Source organism: Protopterus annectens, chromosome 12.part0 (genome assembly GCF_019279795.1).
Source record: "Protopterus annectens isolate FY-2018-M chromosome 12.part0, PAN1.0, whole genome shotgun sequence".
NCBI lineage: Eukaryota > Metazoa > Chordata > Ceratodontiformes > Protopteridae > Protopterus > Protopterus annectens.
In genome coordinates this window covers 814573496-814592801 of record NC_056746.1, presented here as the reverse complement: position 1 = coordinate 814592801, position 19306 = coordinate 814573496, and positions in this window count along the sequence as shown.

Genomic DNA, 19306 nt, shown 5'->3' with positions numbered 1-19306 from the left:
TCACAGTATGTGCAATGCTACACAATATGATCCTGCAGAAACAGTTGCAGCAGGAACATCACAGGGAAGGGACACACAGCACCCCACCAGTCCCAAAGTCCCCACAGACACAGGGGGACTCAGAGGAGGAACCCCCTGAGTCTGTCTCTGTAGGCAGACATAGGCTTGCCCAGTATGCCCTGGACTTGGCAAAGAGGCAATGCATAGAACATGCACTGACAACCTAGGGTCCTAGGGACTAACACCTCCCTCCGACTCACATACATAGTAAAAAGGATGCCAGCCACACCACACAACTTGTACCTTGCCATGTATTTGCTGTGTACTGCGTGCATCCCACCAAGTCAGCCCTGAAGCACTATCTAAACTACTGCAGGCACAAGGTAAGTCACTCTTCTTTATAACAAATGTATGGGGTACTAGACTATGGTGGCATATGGATGGACCTGCTGCATATATGCAAGGGAACAGAGTGGGCTACTGGGCTACCTGCAGAGAACTAACAGCTATGTGGGACAACAAGAACTCTCTGTCCAACACTAGCTGCCCCATAATATCCAGTAGGCCACAATGCAGCAAAACCCACTGCTGTATGCAGGGGAAATGACAAACAGCGGGGGGTCATAGGACAGATGTATGACTGTCAATGCTAGAGTGCCCTACCATCAACACAGCCATGTTCCCATACAACTGCAGTAACAGTATATTTGTAAGATTATAGCAGCAGACCATACAATCCCAGGGCTGTCCCAAACAACTTGATGATATGTTCTATTTCCTCAATATGCAACGGTCAAAGTGTATATCTGTCTGATGTTGATAGTGTCAGGAATTAAACTTCACTTTCAGGTTGTTGGTGTGGATCAGTGGGCTAAGTACATTAGCATGGTTGATGGAGTTCATAGTTAGAAGCTGGCAGCACCTACAATTTTGCATGTGAAGTACTCCTATGGTAGGAGTCCCAAAGACAGTCAATAAGTCACTATTTGTTACTGCAAGAAAGATGGACAAAGCCAGAGACAATGGAGGGACAGGGGGCCACAGCTACTGACAATACACATGCTCTGAGTAACCTAGAAGTTGAATAGTATAACAGCAGGTTGGGACAAGTCAGAGTAGCAGCAGGGTGTAAAGGCCTTCACATAACGGTGTCAGTACCTACAACAAGTAAGTAAGCACCATGTAGTAGTATATTACCAAAAAAAAAAACACAACTGTCTGAGGAGCAGAGCAGACTTATGTGATGGAATGCTAGACATCCTGCTAAACATGTACAGTCAGAGGTGTGAAGTCTGTAATCCTGTGTGTGCTGTTACATCATGTACCCCAGTCACAGCATACCTACAACTACTTAGAGCAGGAAATATGGACACAGCCATGAACAGGAGCAGAACAAAGGCCCACATATAAGGAGAAGGATTAACTACTGACCAGTCAAATGTTGAAAGTGCACAGAATAACAGGTCATGCAATAGCATGTGTTCCCTGCTGTGTATGCAGTCAGTAACTATAATGCCTCTCAATACCTGCTGCCCTTAAATACCCACATCTACCTAGGCATAAATGCTATCTGCCACCACCTACAATTGTAGGTACAGAACACCCAAGTGACACATATCAAGGGTGGCATGCCTTGATCCCTTGTATGCATGCAGGATTATGCTGTCTGCCCCATTACCCCTTTCACACTGCTCTACCCAGATGCACTTAGGTAACCATAAACATATAAAGCCTACCTTGCTCATGTCATATTTCTGCTTTGCTACCCCGCCAACCTGAACCACTCTACTGCCACCAAGTCTCCACAGCGTAGCCACTCAGACCCCTGCAACAGAAACATACAAAGTTCTGAGAGACAGCTGTCAGTCTGTGACACCTCTGCCAATCTAACATCATGCAACAAAGGAAGAAACATGTTAATGTGTACTCATGACACATGCCAGCAAACTGCACTTGTCATGGCATAACAGAACCACAGTAAACAATGTCATGTCACCCTGTGCATTAGACACATATTTGAATATCCCTGCATCAATGGTATGGATGGCAGGGATATGACACAGGTATCATCACATGCACAGGGTGTGGTGTGGGGGTGCCAGAGGCCTAGGCTTTGCCAAACAGTTGACATTGTGTGTGAGAGTCAGGAAGGGGTGGTGGTCAGCTGGACCATGGAAAGGTGCCATGTGTGTCTGTTCCATGACCTGCATGTGACACTGATGTATGAGTGTGTGCGTACACAGTCAAGCTATGTGCTAGCCCTACACATAGGGATGTTGGACAGTAGTGGACCGTATATGGCAGAATGAACAGTTCACCATCTCTGGCCATGCACACGGGAAATTACTCTGCCAGGAGTGGTACTGACACCGCCAAGCCTAGGGTCAGATGCTGTACTAGTCACTGACAGTGACTGGTGTATGATGACCTGTGACCCTCACTGGACCAGCCAGGACCATGTGCCCATGGCCTGCCACTTAAAACACAGTGCACCTGTCTTCACCATAATATTGCTCCCTGTATAGCAGACTGTATAGACCTTCACAAAAATAAGTGCAAATGTGTTACAGCTCCTGCAAATACACTACTATGATTACTGATTCAATGCACTGCAGAGAACCCCTCCAAAACTGAACATACAAGTATTGTACTCTGGCTAAGCATAACAGTTGTGTCTATAGCAAACTGGCAGCCATTAACATTCTTAGTGTATATATGAGCCATACCAAAACAGTTTCACACTCTCCGGCTACAGGATGTTGGACTTTGGCAACATGTGATGTATCTATGGAAATGTGAGGGAGAGGTATTGTCAGCAAATACAAATGTGGCATTGTTACAGGATAATATATGTGTATATCAACATGTACAGTAGGAACTGTGATACTGCCCACATTGCTGACATTCTGAGTATGTGTGCACAAATATGCACTACAAACAAATCCCCCCTAATGCAGATTGACCTGACATCCATGTACTGGTATATAGAGGCTGCCACAATGACTACTACAGTATTACAGTGATGAACACAGGAGGCTTACCTGGATGCTCTTCAGCTGTGGAAGCTATGCCATCAATCTCCACTACATAAGGGGTGATGGGTGCTTGGGAGCTGGTGTCAAACTTGCTCATAGCTTCTTTCCTGTAGCCCTACTTGGTTTACTGATGCAATGATGTCAGCCCACAGTTCAGCATGTTGCTCACAATTGTGGCCACTCCTGGACAGCAGTATGTTGTGATGCAGTCTAAGGCCATCCAGGATCAGGTCATTTTCGGCAGCAGAAAAAGGCAGGTCCCTCTATCTGTACATCATTTCTGAAAGACAAGAAGAGGGGAACACATCACAGGACCACATACATTGCTTTCCATTATGTACACACCCTGCACATCCAAACTGGCCAGCATTATCCTCTGCTAACTCCCACATTATACCCCGCCATCTAGCAACAAAGAATGTATCTGGCTATCAGCAACATAGTGGCAATACATCTTACATTTTCCTCCTCATCTTGCTTTTTCCTTCTACTTGTTGCTTGTTCTCTAAAGTATTCAGCTACATCTTTTCTGTTGCATTTATTACTGCTTGTTTATAGCCTGTCTAAATTGGAAGTGTTATTCTAAGCTTCTTACTTTTGGTTTAAGCACTTGGGTTTTAGTCCCACTCCTTAAGTCTCCCTGGTCGTTCTTCCTTAGTTTCTGATAAATATGGATGGACAATGTACTACAGTTTCTCCTGCCAGTCTGGGTGATATGGGTATCCTGACACAGTGTAGCAACTGCCTCATGTACACAGACAACCATCTACTACCACAACCTAGGAAAACAATTTGTGAGAGATGCAATTACATTAGGAACCTAGAGTCCATGTTTTCTCCCTCTCAAGTCAGCATATCTGGCACTGAAAAGGTTGTCAACTCAATCACTGCACCTCAAACACCACCCACTCCTACACAATACACACCCACATATGCGAAGGTCCTCAACATAAACATACCCAAATAAAGGAAACCTCCGAGGGAAAAACACACGCGATCTCCACAGCCTTCAACACCACATACCATGCATAGTCCACACACCTGTGTCTCACAGCCACTAAGGCTTCACCATAAACCCAACATATTAGTCATAGGAAACTCCATTGTGAGACACACAGATGTGCCTCTCACCAAGCTGGATAAGGAGAAAGCCACAGTTAGTTGTCTCTCAAGTGCCAGAATCTGCCATATCACATACACACTGAAGTTTCTCAACAACAGGTACTGTTATGACTCTGTCATAGTCTATGTTGGTGTGAATGACTTGAGACACCCTAGACTATATGAAGAGAGACATGATTAAGCTCGCTGATTATGTCTCCCAGGCAGGTATGTCCCTAGCCTTAAGCAGCATTCTGCCATCACCCAGAATGATACCTCAATACAAACAGGAAATTATTGACTTTAACAATTGGCTTAATTTCTAGTGCCATTCCAGGGGGATCCAGTACCTGACAGACTGGGAAGATATGATCTACAGACCCCGATGGTTTGCCAGAGATGGCTTGCATCTGTCTCACTTGGGCTTCAGGCTTCTGGCAAAGTTTCTTGCCTCCCCCATAGTGCCTTTTTTCGGAAAAGTAATGAGGTTAAAACTATCAACATAAAAATGTCAACAAAACACAAATTAAAGGGGCACTATCTCGTTTCTTAAACTGGATTTCTGCCTCGGACCAAAGCTGAAACATTGTCACTCACTTGGAAAATCACCTCCCGTTTTTGTGACATCACTCACGACGTATTCACAATCCCACCCACGATATTGAGTTACTTAAAAATGCCTGCAAACCTGTATTCTAGTCCTGTTTTGCTTCCCTGTGAAATAATACACTGAGTACTTTGGTTCCCCTGCTTCAAATGGTGCTCGCTAGTTTTTCTGCATTGTTTTTTTAGATAAGTATTACTTTAGGTAGTAAATTCAAAAAGTTTTAAAAAGTGTATTATTTACTGGTAAACTGTACATTTTTGTACATGTTTGTTGCTAGACAATTGCTCTAAGTTCCTAACTGCTGGCACACATCATATCTCTCAACTGTCCAATTTTTTGAAGAAAGTTCTGATTTTTTTGGCTCATAGTAAGTCTTTTCCTACTATAGCAGGGTATAACACTTGGCACAGTTACCTGACGGCAGTAGCTGTGCAAATGGTAGCAGACTGACTGCTTAATGTATGTTTAGTATGATCTTGCGGTTTAACCCTTTTGTGTCGGTCAGTATGGAAATGGAATCCTGTTTTAATCGCTGAATATTTGTATTGATTGCCAATTAATCCAACAGAAGATTAAATCTTCATTTGTGAAACTGGTGTTAGGCTTGTCGTTAACATTAACCAGAGACCTGGCAATGCGTTAATTAACAGTAACAATGTACTTGTCTAAGGTATCTTTTCACTTGCTTTTTAGTGTTGTGAAATACTTCTTTACAGTTCCAAATTCACTTAGCGGTGGTATGACAAGTAATCAGATCGTGTACATTATCTCGGAATTGTGGTGCATAAGGGAAACAAGTTTGCTTTTATAATGCACTACGATTTAGATGCAGGCTTGCCAAGATACACTTATGTAACAAGCCACCAAGTCTGTCTAGCCGCTAAGTCACATAAATTAAGTTCTAGACTCAGTATTTAAGTATATGCACTTACACCAGCCTGACTGGCCAAACCGTCAAATTTTAGAATTTAAGCTGTAATACTGCCTCTAATATCTTTAATCGTGTTCCATGAGTGAACTGATTTAATGTGTGTTTTGTACCTACCAGCGACATGCCTGCAGAGCAGATCTACATGTCATTTGGAATGTTTCTTCACAGAAGAGCGTCTGCATGGTTTGTAGCCCTCCTAGCATTTGTGATTAGTAATTGGTCACACTAATCTTATTATGGAGTGCACCCCCCTCCCCTGAATCTTATCCAATTACAGCTAACCCAGTGAGCAGATAATACATAAATGTTTACGCGATTGAAGTTTGTTCAGCTTCTTCAGTATTTCTGAATATTAAAACACAGAGGGCCAGTAAAGACAAATGTGTGATCTTAAATGAGGTTGGTTTCTGTCAAAATTAAGGGAGGTTTCATGACACAAGAATGTTTTGAGGAGTGATGAACAATGTACTGCACCCTGGTTATAGATCCATTGGGTTGCCACCTTTTTAAATGGCCATAGTGGGACATTTGCAGGACACACATCGGATTTTAGAAGCCGACACATACCCACGGTCAGTACAAAGGATAGAACTTAACTTTTTTCCTAAATAAAACCTTATTCTTGTAGCAGTTTAGTTACTTATTATGTTTAATAATCTTATTATGTTTAATATCTTATTATGTTTCTTGTAACATTTAGGTCTTTTAGATACAAAAATAACTATTTTATGCAACTATTACATAAAATATGGGACATAATTATGTCCTACAATCTAAGGACATTTGCCCTTTTTAATATTTTTTGTCAGGACACAACTGCACTAACTTATGTATTAATTTCCATAACAATTCTTTTTTCAGTTATGAAGCAGAAGTAATGTAAAGTTGGTGCAGCACATATTGTAGCATTATTTAGGTTCAGTGTGACTTTTTAGAGGGGTTAAGATAGCAGTCTTAAAGGGGTCACTGTTCACTTTTAACTCTGTGGTAGAAAACATTTGTTATTAAGAATATGGGCAACATTTTGTTTTAAGACATAACATTCCCTGCCTGACCAGACAGTGAGTGGGTCAATTGAGTAATGGCTAATTCATGTTGAGGGCATTTGAGTGATAGTCATATATGCTGTCAAAGAGGATTAATCAACATATAGAGAGATGTGTAATTAGTCCACTATCTTTGGGCACCTATATTAACCTTTCTTCTTTTGGTTGAAATGCAACTCTCCTTACCATTCCTGGGCTCAGTTCTGATTGACATGAGGCTGTTACTAGAGTTTTCTGTGCTTGCAACTATATTTATGCATTTTCTGTATTTCTTGCCTTCTTATCTGATCCTTCATCTTATATTCTTTCTTGTCTTTATTGGCACATTTGGTTGATGCCTGATTTTTATCTGCTTCTGGTTTGATTTCCATTCCTGCTTAACTCTGATATGCTTCTGCTGTAAGCAGGGAAGGTTGTCCAAGACTTATTATCCTCATGTTTTAAAACTTTCACTTTGTTTGGATCTTGTGAGGTCAGCAGATATGTATGCAATCCTATATGTGGCTCTATACAAGTAATCAATTTTGAGGAAGCCCATACCTCCTTCAGAATGGGAAATATATAATCTTGTTATACACTGACTTTTATAAATCATTTTATGAGCGTGAAGTGTTTTTGTTGTTATCCTTTCCAACTGATCCAGTACCTTTTGGGGCCAGTCAATCACTCCAAAACTGTAAGTTACGAAAGGAAGAGCAAATTGGTTTATAGCCTGATTTTAGTTCCTAGATGCTACAGCTGTTCTCAATATTAATTTTATATCACATTCTTGTTCCAGACTTATATCTCTATGGTGCTGCAGCTTTCCTGCTTTAAATGTTGCTTTTGCACATTTATCAAGAACTAATGACATTCTTATATCATCTGAGAAAATTTTGACCACTTGCAGTCGTGCTTTCAGTTCTGTATCAAATGAACTATAGACTTTTAAAGTATCCCTCAAAAGTAAGATAAGTCTTTACACTTTGTTGTTTCCTGGTAGTCAAATTCTAGGTAATTTGTTAAGCAGATAGCTTAATGGATTAAAGGCAAGACCAAAGAGCAGCAGTGACAAAAAGGCACCCTGGAATATCCCTCTTTGAATTTTTATCCCTGGAATTGTACTTTGTCCTTTAACACAGCTTGACTTTGAAATGATTTGCCATTGTTTCATGGTCGCTGTGATGCAATTGATCAGTTCAGGGTGTATCTTATACATTTGTAAGCACTCTTTTATTCTTGAATGTGGGATGCTGTCAAATGTTTTTTTGTGGTCTAGCTAACTTAGCTTCTTCCCCTTTCTACAGTTCTCCATTATGACTTTAACAAAAAATGATCCTTTGTTCCACATGATTTTCTTTTGTTATCGATATTAGTTCCCGGGGATAATTTATACATCGTCATAAGGTAAGTTATTGTTGTATAGATTTTAGGCTAGCCTGCATGTTTGCTCTTAAGTAGAAGTATTGGTTTTTCTGTTGTTAATCAGGTTGGTGTCTGTTTGGGGGTGTGCATATAAATATTTCTTACTCGTGGCTAAATTTTCATGTAAATATGTTAATAGTTTTAGCCAGAAGTTAATTACTGCATCTGGGCTGGGGGTTTTCCAGTTAGGAGCTTTTCTTCATTTTGTTTCCATTTCTCTGGTCCTTATTCCATCCCATGTCATATCCTGTACATTTGAACTTATTCTTTCTTTTACTACTTAGATCCATTCAAAATCTTTATGTTCCACAAGATCTTCATAGATATTTCTACAACAAACGTGCCTGTTTTCTTCTTTTTCTTTGGGGTGGGGGTGCTTCAATAATTCCTTTTGCCTTGTTTCCCAATTCTCTATAAAACTTTTTTGTGCCATCAATAAATTGCTTATTTTGTACTTTTCCTTTATATTTATCTGCATATCTTCTAAGTGTTTCTGTCGGTGCTATCTTTAGTTTATTATTTGCAGTACTGTACAATAGTTCCTCAAGATATTTTGATACTTTGCATTGCTGTTACTGGTTCTATCTTTCTGAGTATTTTTGTTGATCTGTTCCCTTTTCTGTACTCTTCTAACAGTGGCACTTCTTGCCTTAATTGCTTTATAGTTTTCCTTATTTGATACCTCTGCGTTAACATTTGATTTCTCCCCTTCCTTTCCTTTACTAACCTGTGTTTTGGTGATAAGACTTTATCTGTTGTTAGCTTCACAGTAGTAGATCCAATTTACTTCTGTTATATCACAATAATTTTTTTGAACAGTCCTGACCAGATTGCTGTGTTCATTTGTGTTATCACGGTTTTCTGCAGTCTATTGCTTTCATTAATTTTAATATGTCTATCCATCTCTGTTACACAAAGCAACTCTTCCCATAGATCATTGTCTTATAACCTGAGGGCACATTCTTTTATTCTCCATTCCCTGTGAGCATTCTATCGAAAGTTCCAGAGCATCTTCCTAATGCCATATTCTCTGCAGTTACATCCAGTGTCATCCATTGCCTTTCCATATAGGAGCTCACTGATCTATCACTTGACAACATTGACTATGTCAGAGATGCCATATTTCCCTGTTCCATCCCTTGCTGTGCAACTCCACCTCAACCTTTATACTGGTTTCCCACTGAAGGTTCAAAAGTATCTTCATATGGCAACTGATCATATGATCAACGGAGTTTACTGGGCTATCGACCTCCGGGTTATTTCAAGCCTAGCCATTTCATATGAATGTAATACCATACAAATACTAGTCAATACCCAGGGTTTCATTTAGTAATGAATGCCTATGTCTGGGAGGGTTGTGGGTGCTATTCCTGGTATGAATGTATGGTGTCCCATCCACTTGTCCAGGTTCCTCTAGAACAGTGTCACAGAGGTTTCACATGAATTGGTAGCCTATTCTAAAGATGTGGCAGTTGCTGGGAGACAAAATCTGTCCCTCCAGCATGCCCTAGTTAAGTCACAGGCCATTTTTGGGTCCCTGGAATGAGTAGCTATATTCTCATTTGATGTACAGATGTGCAGCAACTTCATAACTTTGGGGTCTGTGATTGCTCTGTAAGCCAGGCACAAGTCTCCCCTAAAAAGCCTATATGATACAGAGTATAGTGACAGGGACTTTAGTTAGTCTTTGTAAGGGATGTGCTGGAGTCTCTTGATCTTGTTTGTTAGAAACCTCTGAAGTCTCTTTAGTTGCTGCAAGTGCTTTGTATGGCACATGTAGAATGGGGCACTGTACTCAGTTATGGGCCAGATTAGTGCACAGTATAGAGGGGTTTTAGCCTTGAGGCAATGCCTTTACTAATCAAGTGTGTTACTTAGAAAGCCTTCCTTACTACATAGACACACAGTGGCCAGAGTTAAGGCTACAGTCAACCTGTGATCCCAGATCCTTTACCACTTCTTGGGTACTTAAGGTATTGTGGTTGATTTGATAGTGTGAAGGGACATTGTTTTGCTGAAGTGAATGATGATTCACTTATTTGCATTCAGTTGGAGACCATGACTATGACACCAGTCGTTGGTCTGCATAACAATCTCATGGAGTATAGTGACATCATTTGGGGATTCAATAATTGCATCCAGTTTGCAGTTGTCCAAGAATCTGGTCAGACACAACCCCTTAGTTAAACTTCTGAGAAGTATATACCAAGCCATAGGGATCTAGCACTGACCACTGTGGCATGCCACTGGTGACAGGTCTGCTGGTAAATGTGGAGTTACCCACTTTGATAGTGCATGTCTGGTTTGTGAGCTGTTTGGTAACCCATGTTACAACAAAGGGTTTACATTCAGTTTTCAAAGTTTATTGGTAATGCCCGCATGTGGGATTATGTTGAAAGCCTTTGCTAAGTAGAGGTATACTCTGTGCACAGATTTGCCCTCATCAATGGCCGTGGTCACATTTTCAAAGAACTCCACCAAATTTAACAGGCAGGATCTGCCCTTGACGAAGCCAAATTGGGTTTGATCCAGGGTTTGGAGGTCACCTATGTCTTTATTTATGAGGTACATAATGATATGTTCCATGGCCTTAGAAATGAGGCTGGTCATGCTTATGGGTCTGTAATTCCCAGGGCCTGTTGCTAGGCTACCTTTGTGGAGTGGAATAACTGTTGCTGTTCTCCATTCCGCAAGAACAAACCCTGTGGCTAGGCTATAATTGAAAAGGGTACTTGATGATGATGCTAGTTCTTGCTTTAGCCTGCTTAGAAGACAGCCTGAGCATAGAGGCTGTGTTTTTTGCTTTGGACAGGGCTTTAATGACTTGCTCTTCAGATATGTAGGGTGGTGGGGGAGTAGTTTGAGGCAAGGTCTGTGATAATTTTGGAGGGGATAAGGGAGTAAAATTTTCACCAAACCTGTCCACTAGCAGGTTTGCTATCTCTGTGGGGGTCAGTGTGTGTGATACCATTTGTCACTAGTTCTGTGCATGCTTGAGTCCTACCCTTTAGGTTACATACGCAGCTGTAAAAGGTCTTGTGGTTATTCTTGACTGTTCTTGCTAACTTTCTCTCAAAGCAGCCCTGCAGAATTTGACAAGGTGTGTTATTTGTCTGTTGAGGCTAAGGAAGGTGCTTTTCCATTGTTGGGTGTCTTGCTTTTGTATTCTTGGACAGCAACCTTTTGTGTTTATTGTAAAGTTTGTCGATGTTGGATGTCCACCATGACAGCTTGTTTTTTACTTGGGGCTCTAGCTTTGATTCTTTCTGATATGGCTGAGTTTATACATTTATGCAAGTGATTGTACAGGGCTTTAGTATAAACTTCAGGGTAGTTACACTTCCAGCTTGAGGTGGAGCTTAGAATGCATTTACACCTTCACCTAGGAGTGTATAGTTTGCCCTGGTGAAGTTTTTTAGTCTGATTTCACCCTTTGTGAGTTCTGATGTTAGTGCCAGCTTGAAGGTGACTAATTTGTGATAACTTTTAACTAACTGAGGTTTGACAGTTGTGGCAGTGAATGTGTGTGGGTGTGTGTGTGTGTGCGTGTGTGTGTGTGTGTGTGTGTGTGTGTGTGTGTGTGGTTGTGTGTGTACACACACACACACACACACACACACACACACACACACACACACACACACACACACACACACACACACACACACTGGATATAAAAAATTTACACACCCCTGTACAAAATTCCAGGTTTTTGTGATATAAAAAAATGAGACCACAATAAATCATTTCAAAACTTTTCCCACCTTTAATGTGACTTATAACCTGTACAATTCAATTGAAAAACAAACAAATGTGTTAGGAGAAAAAATATAAAAAATAAAAAGCATACAATATGCTGGTTGCATAAGTGTGTACACCCTTAAACTAATACTTTGTTGAAGCACCTTTTGATTTAATTACAACATTCTTCTTGGGTACACACTTGCAATCAATTAAAGTGACTCTGATTAACCCCAAATACATTTCAGCTGTCCTAGTAGTATTTTCCTGACATTTACTCAGTTGCCTGCTACAGCAAAAGCCATGGTTTGCAGAGCTTACAAAGCATCAAAGGGATCTCACTGTTGAAAGGTATCAGTCAGGAGAAGGGTACAAAAAAATTTCCACAACATTGGATATACCATAGAACACAGTGAAGACAGTCATCAAAAAGTAGAGAAAATATGGGACAACAGTGACGTTGCAAAGAAATAGACATCCCTCCAAAATTCCATACTCTGGAATAGACTGCCCATACATGTCAGGCAGAGCGCCTCATTCGCCCTCTTCAAAAGTAACCTTGATGATTGGATGGGAGATAGAAAATTCACAAGGGATCATGTCAGTCACCCTGCTAGACAGGTGTCCAGAGAAGTAAATATTGTGGGAAGAAATATCCAGGGAATTGTTATGGCTAGGCTTGTATAGGCCCTAGGGCTGATAGCCTAGTACCAACCTATGAATCTATGAAAAGACAAGCCCCGGGATTCATGAAGCTCAGCGTAAGGACGGCATTAGCCTTGCGCCGACCGTGCAGCATAGAGATGGCGCAGCAGCACCACATGCATATTAATGAAGGCGTGCTGCTGCAATGTCCATGTGCATAGGAAACGTGCACGAGTGCAGGGGGGGTGTCTAAGCACTGCACGGAGGTGTGTACATGTCGGCTGCAGATGTGTAACCTAAAATGCTGACTTGTACAGCCTGCCACTAATAACAATCACTCCTGTAAGTGTCAGTGGATAATGAAATGTATGCAAAGCATAGAAGACAATTTTGTGAACACCAAAATAAAAAGTAAACACAAAGGCACATAGCTGAATATTGAGTCCCCGTCCCTCGAACAAATGACATTTAAAACCCTGTTCCTGTATTCCATTGTAGTGTTGATTGTTATACCAAGTGGAAGCAAAACGCAGCATGTTAGCGCGCCGCTGCCCTTTGCTAAGCATAGCCCAATGGTTAGGGTTACCACTTGTCCCACTTTGTGAGGGACAGTCCCTCTCTGGGCAGTAGTGTCCTTACCAAAACTATTAAAAATGTTAAATATCCTGTGATTGTAGGACATAATTATGTCCCAAAGTTTATGTAATAGTACCATAAAATAGTTAATTCTGTATCTAAACTGCCTAAATGTTACAAGAAACAGAATAAGCAACTAAACCACTAAAAGAATAAGCTGTCATGTAGGCATAAAAGTAAAGTATTCTCCTTTGTACTGACCATAGGCATGTGTCGGCCTGTAAAATTTGATGTGTCTCCCAAAGATGTCCCACTTTGGCCATCTGAAAAGGTGGCAACTGTACCAATGGTCAGAGCATTCACTCAATATCTACCCATTCACGGTCCAGGTCGTCCCTGTCTGGACGGCTCAAAGATGAATGGGTATTACCTGGGTCTACCTACCATGCCATGAAAGATAGGTATTTGCATGTACCTATGTGCGTGAAGTACAGCATGTGGAAGATCAAATATTCCAGGGTTGTCCTCACAACCATATTGGTACCAGAGATATGTAGAGTATGCAATGTGTTCTGTTGTCTGTGCCATGGGCCATCAACCAGAGAAGGGATGGAAGGTGTGTGTGGAATATGGGAGGTGGGGTGTGATGGGTAATGTAATAATTTGCCAAGGGGAGACTGGGTCAGATGCACAATAGGTGAACTGGAGGTGTACGAGGGAGCAGTGGGTGAATTAGAAAGGAAACCAAAGAACAAACATTCACATCTGCAATACAACCTGACAGGCCATACTGCACAACACAATCCCACAAACATATGAATATTAAAATGTACAATAGACATGTAAAGAAACATTACCTGCTCACACCTACATAATGGTCTGGCCTGAACAGAGCCATCCAACCCCAACACACCTGGATACATAATTGAATACCCATCATCCTTTCCACAGCACACCACCTCCCCCTTGCTGAACATCCACCAAAACCACCCATACACGGGCTGCTAGCTTGGCACAGCCATACCTGCACAAAGTGACCCCCTACCCACATCTAGTAGGCAGTTGCACTCTAGGCAGTCTCAGGCATGCAAACTAAGTATCCCATGCATGCATAACTCTACCACATTTTCGAATAGCCATCTGAATGGGGTCCGTCATTTACAATTTTTGGACATCCCTCATGGGATAAGTGTCTGTTCTCAAGATTAGACTTTGTGGCATAACACTATGTCCACCCCCATTGACATCTGGGCAATAGGGCTACCACCTGTCCCACTTTGCGAGGGACAGTCTCTCCTTGGCCAGTTGTGTCTTGCATAAAAATTGGAAAAATGGCAAATGTCCTAAGATATTAGGACAAACATATTTCCTATATTTAATGTAATAGTTGCATAAAACAGTTATTCGGTTTCTGAAACACCTAAATGTTATAAGAAACAGAATAACCAACTAAAGTGCTACAAGAATAAACAGTTATATAGGCAAAACAGTGAAGTTCTGCCCTATGTACTGGCTGTGGGTATGTTTTGCCTTGCAAACTCTGACGTTTGTACAAAACATGTCCCACTGTGAGCATTTGAAAAGGTGGAAACCCTACCGGGCACAACTCAGCTTAGCAGTACCTGACCACAACCCTGCTCAGCCTCCACCCGGTCCTGCAGAAACTACGACCTGGGATTAAACACCTGACTGTGATGCACGTCTCCCCACGTACATTATCGGGAATAAATACCTTTCACATGTTCCCATGAAGCTTCCCCATCTGGCAGTCAGAAATAGGGTGATTATGGTGACTCAAAGCATACACGGGTATTGGTGACAGTAACTGGTGGTCATTCAACAGCATGGGAAATGTAAACATGTATGTAGGTGTATATGCATGTAAATGTACAGACAGATATGTATATATATATATATATATATATATATATATATATATATATATATATATATATATATATATATATATATCCATGAAGAATGAACATGGACACAATAAAGCAGTCCCAACGAATGTGAAGGGAAACAGCAGCGGAACCCCCCCACATAGTATTTAGTGCTGTCATATCAAGCCACCCAGAGGTGAGCAAACCTCCTGCATGCCCAACCACAGGTAGGATGCTAACAGCGGAACTAACTGCATGCACATGCCAAGTCTGACTTTCAAACAGGTACAGGGCATTCCAAGTCACCATTCAAACAAGCCAAACCAGAAGACTTAATAAACACCCTGATGATTATATGAACGTATGTCTCAGGACTATATGCTTGGGACGTCTGAATATACTTGGAGTGAGCCAACATGTAGGACGGGCCCAGAGCAGTAGGGAATGGTGCATCTGTAGTGGTGCAGTTTTCCTAACTGGAGAATGGATGCCTGTTGTGACAGTGATGTGTTGAGGCGTGTGTATGGATAACTATGAACTATAGGTATACATATAAATGAAGCAGTATACGGATAGTGTAGTGGTTAGAGCATCCACTTAATGAACAGGCATTCACGGTTCAAGTTCGACTATAGCACATAGTATTTTCCATGTGGAATGAATCTCGTCCTGCTGTAAAAATGACATAATAACATGTAAAAGTGAACTTGAGTATCGCATCAGACTTTTAACCAGATCATTTCAATCAAAGGGGTACTGTCATAATGAATAAGGCACAAGTAAGCACAAATAAGCGGCAGTAAACATAAAACAAACAATAAGATTCCAAAGTGAACCCATATATCTATAATGTGTGTATGTATATATGTATACACCAAAACCATGAAGCCCAAAACCGCGAAATTCAAAACACCTAAAACACAGCACACACCAGACCACACATATACCACAACACCCATATCACAACATAAACAAACAAAACAACACACATCCACAAACCTACAACACAAATGCGCCCCCCACACCCCCTACTTATATATACTGACTCCGAGATCACACAAACAGTAAACAAAAGCAAACACACACACACACACACACACACACACACACACACACACACACACACACACACACACACACACACACATTCTACAGCCCCTCACACACACATCACATGTATCAGCACACTCACATACACTCAAACTCCCACTCAAAACCCTTACAAAATGCTCACATGACATAACACCTAAATCCATCCAAACATGGCACTGCACACCATCCACATACAATCCTGGACATTATGTAGTGTAAAGCCATAACAGTAAATTCAAGATATTCAAATTCACGATTATGCACCTTCGCTATTTTCAAACTTCGACTTTGTAGTCTCGAGATACTGAAATTTGACATTTCAGTATTTTGAGGTTATAAAGTGTTTCCATGTATATATATATATATATATATATATATATATATATATATATATATATATATATATATATATATATATCTACATATACATATATGCAGTATATGTGCTTGTACGCACATGCATATGCGTGTGAACATTACCTTCTAAATCACAAAGCCCAGAACACCGACATTCACAATCTCAAGACAGCAATACTGAAACCTGACAGTCACTGATGCCAATATCTCCCAGGGCAAGTAAACACTTTTCCAACACCTAATAGAAACACACCAGCCAAAATAACAACCACCTAGGTGCGCTCATCACATCCTCCAATGTGGAGGGCCGCACTCTCCCTCACCCCATCTAACTATATATACCAACTCTGGGAGCAAAGTACAGTGGGGGAAAGGGTGTATTTCCACATGCTGGGCAAGTGTTGACTCATCCTGTGAAATATCGCACGTTCGTGATTGTCTGGTTTTGGTATTGTCATCTCGACATACTGAACGTCGATTTTCTGGGCATCGTGATTTAGAAGGGGATCTGTGTGTGCATATATGGTAATGTGTGTCTGTTTTCATTCTGTGCTTTGTATGTGTGTGAACACATATCTATTCAATAGCCCTCACACATGCTGTTTTGAGGTGCTGCCATTTTAGGTTCATAGGTAGGTACTAGGATATTGGCCCTAGGGCCTATATAAGCCTAGCCAAAAAGATACCCTGACTTTCGCCACCCAAGAAAATTATTTTCCTGTGCCCTGTCGAGCAGAGCCACAGAAGTGATCCCCGGGGTGAATTTCCTATTTCCCATCTAATCATCAAGATTTTTCTTGAAGAGTGCTAATGAGGAGCTCTGTTTGACATAGATAGATAGCCTGTTCCAGAGTATGGGAAGTCTCTGGGACAGGAATCTATCCCTCCAGCATGTTCCGTTTATTGTGGTGACAAGGTTTAGGTCCCTACAGCGTGTAGCTAGGAGGGATTGGGATTTCTTTAAGTGGAGCATGTCCAACAGCTCTGGGTTTGACATAGCTTTGTATGTTAGGCAGAGATCACCTCTGAATAGGTGATATGCAATAGAGTAAAGCTGGAGTTTTTTGAGAATGTCTGCATAGGGTATCTGTTTGATGCCAGTAATCCTCTTTGTGAGGTATTTCTGTGGCCTCTCCAGTTGTTGTAGATGTCTTGTGAGGTGCATACCAAAAGGGGTGCTGTACTCTATAATGGGTCTAATGAGTGATGAGTAGAGGGGAACAATAACCTCTTTTTTCTGGATGAGAAACCTTTTGTGATGAGGTGTGCCACATAGAAGGATTTCCTGACCACTGTGGTGATATGATTATCAAAGGAGAGACTACTGTCCACCTGTCTCCCAAGGTCTCTTATCACACTTTCGGTGTTAAGTAGACTACCACCTATGTGGTAGTTCATGGGTACAGAGTTTTTACCATTCTTCAACTCCACCTATTCCTCCTCTTTTTGAGATACTAGAGCCCTAAGTAATTCATTGAACTATTGTACTTTCTGTCCAGTTAACTTTCAGGTCTACTGCCTGGCCTCTGTTGATCTTAGTGCCTCCTCTCACCATTGCTTGCAACTGATTCTGGCAACCAAGGCTTATCCTGTAGGTCGGTTGTTTCAATGTTGATGACTTTCCAATCACTGACTCTACCCCAGTGCCCTTTCCTTACTAGGAGTAAGTCTACTCTGGTGTGTGATCTTGTGACTGTCCCTTTTTCTGAACCATGTGTTCGCTACTATCAAGCCATTTTCCAAACAAAAGTCTAGACTGTCCTCTCCTTCTTTATCCCTGTTTCATCACCCATGTGGACCCTGACAATCCTCATAGCTGTCCCACTATGTACATTCAAGTCACCTACTATCAGTACCAATTCCTGTTGTCCCACTTTATCTAGTAGGTTCTGTAACTACTGTCTTAATGCATTCTTTTCCTCATTATCACAGCCCTGCTGGGGGGCAGAGGCTGAGATTATGAATACTGTCTTATCATTACATTGGAGTAGGACTGACGTGAGTCTGTCACTAATTCTGATGATATCCCTCACTATCTTCTGAGGTGTTTCTCTCATCGCAATTCCCACACCATTTCTAGCCTGTCCTCCTCCTGAGGAGTACACTCTGGATCCCAAGCCAAGTGGCTTTGCTGCACTGCCCTTCCATCTTGTCTGTTGGAAACATAGGATGTCCAGCTTCCTCCATAGCGTCATGTCATCCACTTCCAAGATGTATCCTGTCAGGGAACCTACACTGAGTGCAGCAATTTGTAGCTCATGTTTGCCAGGTTGACTGGTTTTATGTTCAGCTTTCACTTTACAGAGCTGTCCTAGGTAACCCGGGCTTGGCAAGTGGCAATTGTCAGCCAGTAGCTTATTGACCCAGGGCTGCTGAGCTATATATCGGGCACCCATTGGTTAATAGGGGAATATTACACACCTCTAGCATGGATCCCTGAAGTAGGTCAGGTCCTCAATCCACTTATCACCAGCAAATACCCATGCCCATTTTGGCGATATTAGTGAACATGACTGTATCACCTGGAGCCATATTTTACACCATTAAGTGGCTAGCTCTGCCATGGCACCACAGTGTGCAGTCTGTGATCCACGCTATCCTATCTTGAGGATACTGCGCACCACAGTGGATGCCCAAAGCGGTTGGTCTATACAGCTATTCCAGCCAGGGCACCAAGTAGAGTTTGTGCTGCTGCCCACAGCTCCATTCATTTACGAGTTTCTTTTTTTTTATTTGGGAGGTGGAAGGAACCCCACAGAAACACAGGGAAATCATGCTAATATTGCATTTGCAGTCAAACCTCAGCACCATATCGTTCTGTGTGTGGTCTTAACTGTAGCGACTGTTGCTAGCAAACAGTCTGATGCAGTTTAAAAGTAAAAACA